Source organism: Amaranthus tricolor, chromosome 1 (genome assembly GCF_026212465.1).
Source record: "Amaranthus tricolor cultivar Red isolate AtriRed21 chromosome 1, ASM2621246v1, whole genome shotgun sequence".
NCBI classification, from domain to species: Eukaryota; Viridiplantae; Streptophyta; class Magnoliopsida; order Caryophyllales; family Amaranthaceae; genus Amaranthus; species Amaranthus tricolor.
The window spans coordinates 16,196,574-16,203,454 of NC_080047.1; the positions used below are offsets into that span (position 1 = coordinate 16,196,574).

Below are 6,881 nucleotides of genomic sequence, written 5' to 3' on the forward strand. Positions count from 1 at the left end.
GGTTTGGGTCTTAGAAGCATTAATAATCTATGAATAATTGATGTTTTATATAATCTTCAATCTCTATCGTTGTCGATAAAGTATCTTATATATCTGAGATTTTTGAACCTTTGCATATAAACATTCCTAAGCTTTAGTAGTTTTTTGTTAAGGAAATGAACTCCAGCCCTGAGTCCATGAATCTCCCAGAGGTTGTATATGTCATATTCTTGTTTTCATCCTTGAGTGGATATTCAATTTCGTTTATAAGCTTAGTATAGTGCAAAATCTCGGATGTGGTCATGGCTGCGGTAACGATCGTGAAACCACTTTTATATTCAATGTGGATGGCTTTGCGGGTCTTGCCGCCTATATTGTGGCTACCATAACTAGTAGCTCAAAAACCTTAACATGCGGTCTCAATGCAATTCTACAGCCGATATTTTGCACTATACCTGACACTTGCATCTTAACCATTAGACTTGTAGTCTCCGAGAGCATTGGGCCCTCGAAACACTTTTTTCTATATTTCTGCATGGGGCTCACTTCATATTTGCATTTTATTCTGTTAGCTGTTAAGCATTAAGATTTTGTCGCACAGATTCAAGAATCTATTACCCAGGTCCTTATAAAACAATCGGAAGCACTTGGCAAGAAGCGTCCTGCAAACAAGGACACGGCAGGCCCATCACAACAGTCTCAAAGTTCTTACCCAAGGAGGAAGAGGAGGAGAAGAAATAGTTCTATTGAATATCAAGACTATGACGACAATGATGATGCACATGATAGTGACAAACAATTTGTTCCAGATGAACATCACAGAGAAATCAAGCCAAGGAAGGCGAGAAATAGGGGTACTGTTGGAGGTTCGCATAGTCCATCAACACCACATTTAAGTGGGGGATTTTTTGACAATAATGTACAACCAAGTAAGGAAGAACAAGGTTTATCTCCTGTGTTGACTAGTGGAACTAAAAGGCTTTCGTGGGGTAGGGGTGGTGCCCGCAGTAACAATAGGCATGGCAAGGTATAGGATGTCACGATTAAAAATGCCCAACGTATCCGCTTAGCCAAGTTAGTTGACTTTCTCCACAACATGGAGGAAAATGGTGATGAGGTATGCGATCTGGCGAGTTATTTAAATATTTTACTGTGGTTTGTCATGTTAGCTTTGATTCATGGCACATTTTAATCGGTTAAACTGCTATTTAAAAGATTCAGTTGCCACTAAACCTTTTGCTACTTTTCATTTGAGGTTGATCTCACGCTTGTTTCTTTGAAAAAGACTAGTGAGGCTGCTGGTTATGTTTATCCATTGGGTGTCAATTTTACTTTGTTTTTAGACTTAGAAGACCACTGAAACGTATATTTTTTCAGAACATAAAGCAGAATTCTGTTTCATTTGTGTTTTTCCATGAAGAATGGTTATGCATTTCAAAATTCTATGATCAATTTACAACATTACTAACGATACCAGCATAGTAGTGGGAATGTGTGCATACACAAATTTTGAGTCAAAGTAAATAAGGCAGGAAAAGGGACAGGACAGAATCTGTATCTATAGCTTTTTTGAAAATAAATCAAGTCCTCTGATTCCTTTTAACCTGGATTTGAGTGATGTTGTATGTACATCAACTTAAGTTTGAAGGTTTTGATTGAAAGTATTCAACTTAGAGCAGAGAAGCTTGTTGATGTGCTTGTTGACTACTTGTTACTATATCGAAATGAATGGTGAAAAAGAATTCACGTGGACGATAATTGAAACTAATCTATTTGTTCTTGTAGGACCCTAATCTTTTGTGATTAAGGCTTTGATGTTGTTGTATGAGATTCTCTGAGAGAACTTTTGCCTTGTGATATTTCCATCTTATGGCTTTGATCCATTTCATTGTTTCGTTTTGGGTGTTGAAATATGCAGTTTGCAGCTTTGCAAATGGCATCAAAAGAGGAAAAGTGGGGTTGCAAGATGTCAATGATTCCCACAACCATAACTCAGTTCTCCAACCATGTAACGATAAACAGTCTCAAGTTGTTGATTTGTTACAAGTCGAATTGCATAGATTGAACAGACAAGATGCTGCTCCAGGGGTTGCTGTAGCCAGCACCTGCATTTCAAATGGCGAACGCTTGGTAAGCATACATGCTATATAATTTGCGTACTTCTACATCTCAATCGATTACATTGTATAAATATGTACAAAGCATAACTCCAGCGTTTCTGCCATGTTCGTTAGATTCTATCTTACCCACGAAAGGAAGCCATGTAAAGTATAATTGCTCTTCCTATGAGTGGACTCACGGCCAAGAGCTTCACCATACAGGCAAGAACAAGTGAGTTCTAAATGCCATGCCCTGGAATCTGGATATATTGTTAACCAACCGGAAGAGATACGCCAATTCGAGATACCACATACGTGAAGAATGCCTGTAGTTTTACAGATCCTTTCTTTTACACTATAGTTTAAGTGATCCTTTACAAATTACAATTCTTTTCATACTGCCGATTTATGTAAATAGACTGGTATATTAGGATAAATTAATACCCCTCTTTAGGAATGGGCATAAGTTGATTATAGATGCAGGCAAATAATTTGTGTTTATTAAGAAACAGTTCCTAATTTTCTTTCCTATCATATTATCATACAATCATACAAATTTTATTGGAACGGTTTGGTCCGGTCTAGTCTGGTGTCTTGATTGGTCTGGTTTGGTCTGATTTTTCTGTCAAACCATATCAAATCGGATCGTGTGCAGCCCTATATTGAAAAATTCTAAAGGGCAAGTTTATAAATGATGTACATTTGTCATAATGCTATTGCTTTTAAAATTATATACTACTAGATAATCTCCGTGTGATGCATGGTTTTTTTTCATTTTGATGTAAAAAACAAATAAATTGAATAAATCCGGCATAATATTACATTAATATAGATTATTTCTTAACACACATTTTATTACATTCATGAAAAATGAAATTAAAACTTTTTTTTATAGTTATCATTATAATAATGATGAAGCAGTGGCCATTGTAAATTGTATTTATAATATAATTGTATTTTAGTGTAAGTTTTTTTTAAGTATATTTAAAAATAATATAATTATTTGTAAATGAATAAATGTTTTTTCAAATAAATATAGATCAATGGTGCTTTGTAAATTAAATATCAAAGATAATAATTTGTGCATCTTATTACATACTAGTACTATTTATTACAATGTTTTCAAATTTAATAGTATATGTTATAATCCCAACTAAAGTTTTTAATGATGGTCAAATTAATCATCTTATAATCATCCTTAACATTTAAGATTCTTATAGTTATTGTTATTCAATGACGTTATCTTTTCTTAAAGGAGGGAAAAAATCTTATGAGAAGATGACAACTCATTAATTTTTTGAGTTGCTTAATTATGTTAGATGTGTTTTGTTTTAATATATTGTATAGATGTGTCAAAACTAAAATAACAAGATGGACAAGGATTGATTCTTAGGAGACTAGCCGTGAATTATTTTGTAGCAAAGAAAAAGCTTGAGAAGAGAGCATAGGTAGATGGAAGATGAACAATTAACAAAGGAAATGAAAAACTGCTATAAAGAAAACGTGGGTAATAAATAATTTGTCTTTCAATAAACAATTTTTATTTATTTAAACAAAATTTCTGTTTCTTTAAAGAAAGCTAATTGGGACCATTTTTCATGAGAATTTGTGTCAATTCAAATCTTTTTAAAGAACTTACCTAGCAATGTATGAGAAAATTTGAGAAAAATAAGTAAATTAATATAAGAAATTCAAAAAAAAGTAACTTTAAACTTAATTCTCAAGATAAGCATTTTTTGTCCAGAGCACAAGTTCGGGGTTGTTCGCTGTTATTAACAACGAATAAAGAAGCTTTATTAAAAAAGTCAAGCATTTTACCATTTTTGACTAAACATCTTTATTCGCTCTTATCAACAGCCAACAATTACGAGGCTAATTGTTATTTTCTTGTTCCAATTTTAATTGCTATTTTTTTTTGGGCCATGTCAATTTTACAAGGCTTATTTTAAGGCTTTTAATTATTAAAAAGCTACGATTATCAACTTTCTATAATTGAATAATGCTGTGACATTAATTTCTTTCATTTTATAATTTGATATTATATTAAGATTATAATGTTGTATTGTGTGTGGTTGCTTGGTGCTTTGTGCTGGTGTGCAGAGTTCGGTCTTGCTTAGCATAGCCTCAAGTGTGTGGTGCAGGTGCAGGTGCTGGTGAAAGTTAATGCAATGTCAAGTATGTTGTTGTTCAATATCCTTGTGTCAAGTCTTCTCTACATTAAAAAGATGCCTTTTCATCAGAATAGTGATAAGAAGCATTAGTATTCTGTTATTATAGTTGTTCCTTGTATGTGTATTTAGAAGTTTGTATTAGGTTGTTATAAAGGTTGTTAGGTTCTTGTAACAACCCTTCTTTTGTCTTTTTCCTTTTCTTGTTTTGTCTTGTAAACTATATATACATAGCTTCCTTTTGTAAAAATCTTAGTTATGTGATAATAAAAAATCTTTCTGTTTTCTCTCTCTTTGTTCTTCTTTTGTTTCCTGAGAGTTTTATTGCGAGTGAAACATTCAAATCCATAAAAAGACAGTAGTGTGCAAATGTCTTCATAGAAAGCAGTCATTTGGTAATCATTAAGGTACACAGTCACATACACCTGTGTCAAACAATCAGATATATACATGCTTGACACTAACAGTTTGTGCAACTTAACAACATATTTAGCGTAAGTACTAATGGTTACCAAGAGGAAGAAGAAACAGAACAAAGTCTGGCCTTGCAAATGATTTAGTTCTGCATTTGGTGAAAATTTCACATTTGTTTGATGATGATTAGATGATATCTTCTACAATACATTCTTTATTTAGTCGAGTTTGAAAGTTTGATATTTGTTTTAGTCAAGTTTGAAGTAATCTTATGTTTCTAGCTTTTTTATTTCTTATTTTAATTTCACATTTTTAGTGATTCTTGTGTTTCTATCTTTTTGATTTCTCATTTTAATTTCACATTTTAATTTTTTGATTCTTGTGTTTATAATTTCACATTTTAGTGATTCTTGTGCTTCTAACTTTTCGATTTCTCATTTTCAGTTCTTACATGATAAGCTTCATTTTGCATGCAGTCTTATCAAAACAAGGTTATTTTGTAAATGTACTTTTGATTATGTTATATAAGTTTATGTTTGGATTTGCAGCTCTATGCTTTTTAATTAGGTACAATGAAGTGTTGTAACTCACTAAGAGTTTCTGATTGATGATTGTGTGTACAGAATCTGTTGCATTACTCAATTTCTATATTTTTTTAAATTTATTATTTTTAAAACCAAACATTGTCTATTAACAGTTTTCATTTTAGTTTATCTAAACAAAATGTGAATGAAACCAGAAAATGAAATGTAAACTAATGAAACCCAAACTCTAAAGTTTTTTGGTGAGATTGCAGCTATGATAATGTGATTGAATCCCAGAAATGCGGTTTACCGCATGCTCATTTCTTAATTATTTTAAAGCATGGGTCAAAGATTAGGCAGCCAAAACAATTTGATAAGTTTGTTTGTGATGAGATTCCATTACTGTCCGAGCCATATCTTCGTGGCCTTATGTTGTATCATATGATGAATGGCCCTTGTGGTTCATTTAAGCCAGAGAATCCTTGTATGGTGAAGTACAGTGGTAAACGCGTATGTAGAAACCGATTAAGAATTAAAATTTTGTATTCAACTGAAAATTAAATGTTGTATTCAGCTTAGAAGAAATATAATGAAATAGAAAATGAGATGAGGAATGTAGTGGAGAATGAACATAAGAGATAGAAAATGAGAGGGAGTGTTAAAAGGAAGTTTGCATAAACTAATTTTTATAGCTTGAAGTTATATTATGTGGAACTTCTCAAAGTAAACCGTGCGCTTGCAGTTATTAAAATTTGCACCTATCAAGTTTTTGGCGCCGTTGCTGGGGAGGCGACGCATAATCCTTTTGTTTTGTTGATTGATCTACTTTACACTTGCTTGTTGTCCCCTATCCTAGACCCCTTTGTGTTTAAGTTCTTTGAATGCATAGAAGAGCTCGATCTCTAGAGCAATACGACCTAGAGATCGAAGCTACTGCCCGTAGACTGAATGCCGAACGCCTAAGGCGGTTAAGGCGACAACAAGACCAAATGGCCAACAATGCTAACCGATCCTTTGGCCAACTGGGTGCGCCCACGCTCACCCAAACTTCCATTCCATGTATCGTCAAATCCGATTTCGGTACATAACGATTATTCATATTAACTTTTCATAATTTTTAATTATTAACAATTAGAGATATTAACGATTGAATAAGTGAATTGGATAAAGTGTATAAAGCAAATGAGACATTAGTAATGAATTGAAGGAAGTATTATTATGGGGTCAACGAGCCCTAATCTGATGGGCCTAGTCAAAAGGCCCAAAACCCCTAGAAGTCAGTCAAGATATCAAGAGAGCCCACCTTAAGGGTGAAATTACCAAAATACCCCTGGAACAATCAACTCATGTCATTTATTGCCATATAAATACCCTTATTTATTACCATTTAAGGTATGTCTTTTTCTCACCAAAAACTCCCTCTCTCTCAACTACTAACATTTATTTCTTGTTCCACATTTCCGACCACTGACTAGAGCGTCGGAGAGGCTTTTCGGGAAGCAACCCCCGAATAAGTGACTCTCTGTTCATTTTGCAGGTCAATAGCCGAACCCAATTTGAGTATTCGGACTCTTCAGCAGCAGGATCCATTTTACAAAGGGTCTCTTCCTTCTCACGTTAAGTTGACCAATTTCTTTGCATAAACAAATATTCATAATTCATGATTGCAACATTTTTTTAGTTGCAAAATAATAATA

The 6,881-nt window shown here is 33.4% G+C and overlaps 1 long non-coding RNA gene across 1 annotated transcript; it reads left to right on the forward strand.

The window, feature by feature from the left end:
• LOC130806072 (uncharacterized) lies at positions 1–2,904 on the forward strand. The gene is made up of 3 exons (XR_009040257.1): positions 1–1,096; positions 1,898–2,109; positions 2,214–2,904. It is a non-coding gene; the product is annotated as an uncharacterized LOC130806072 (long non-coding RNA).
• Positions 2,905–6,881: the final 3,977 nt, after the last annotated feature.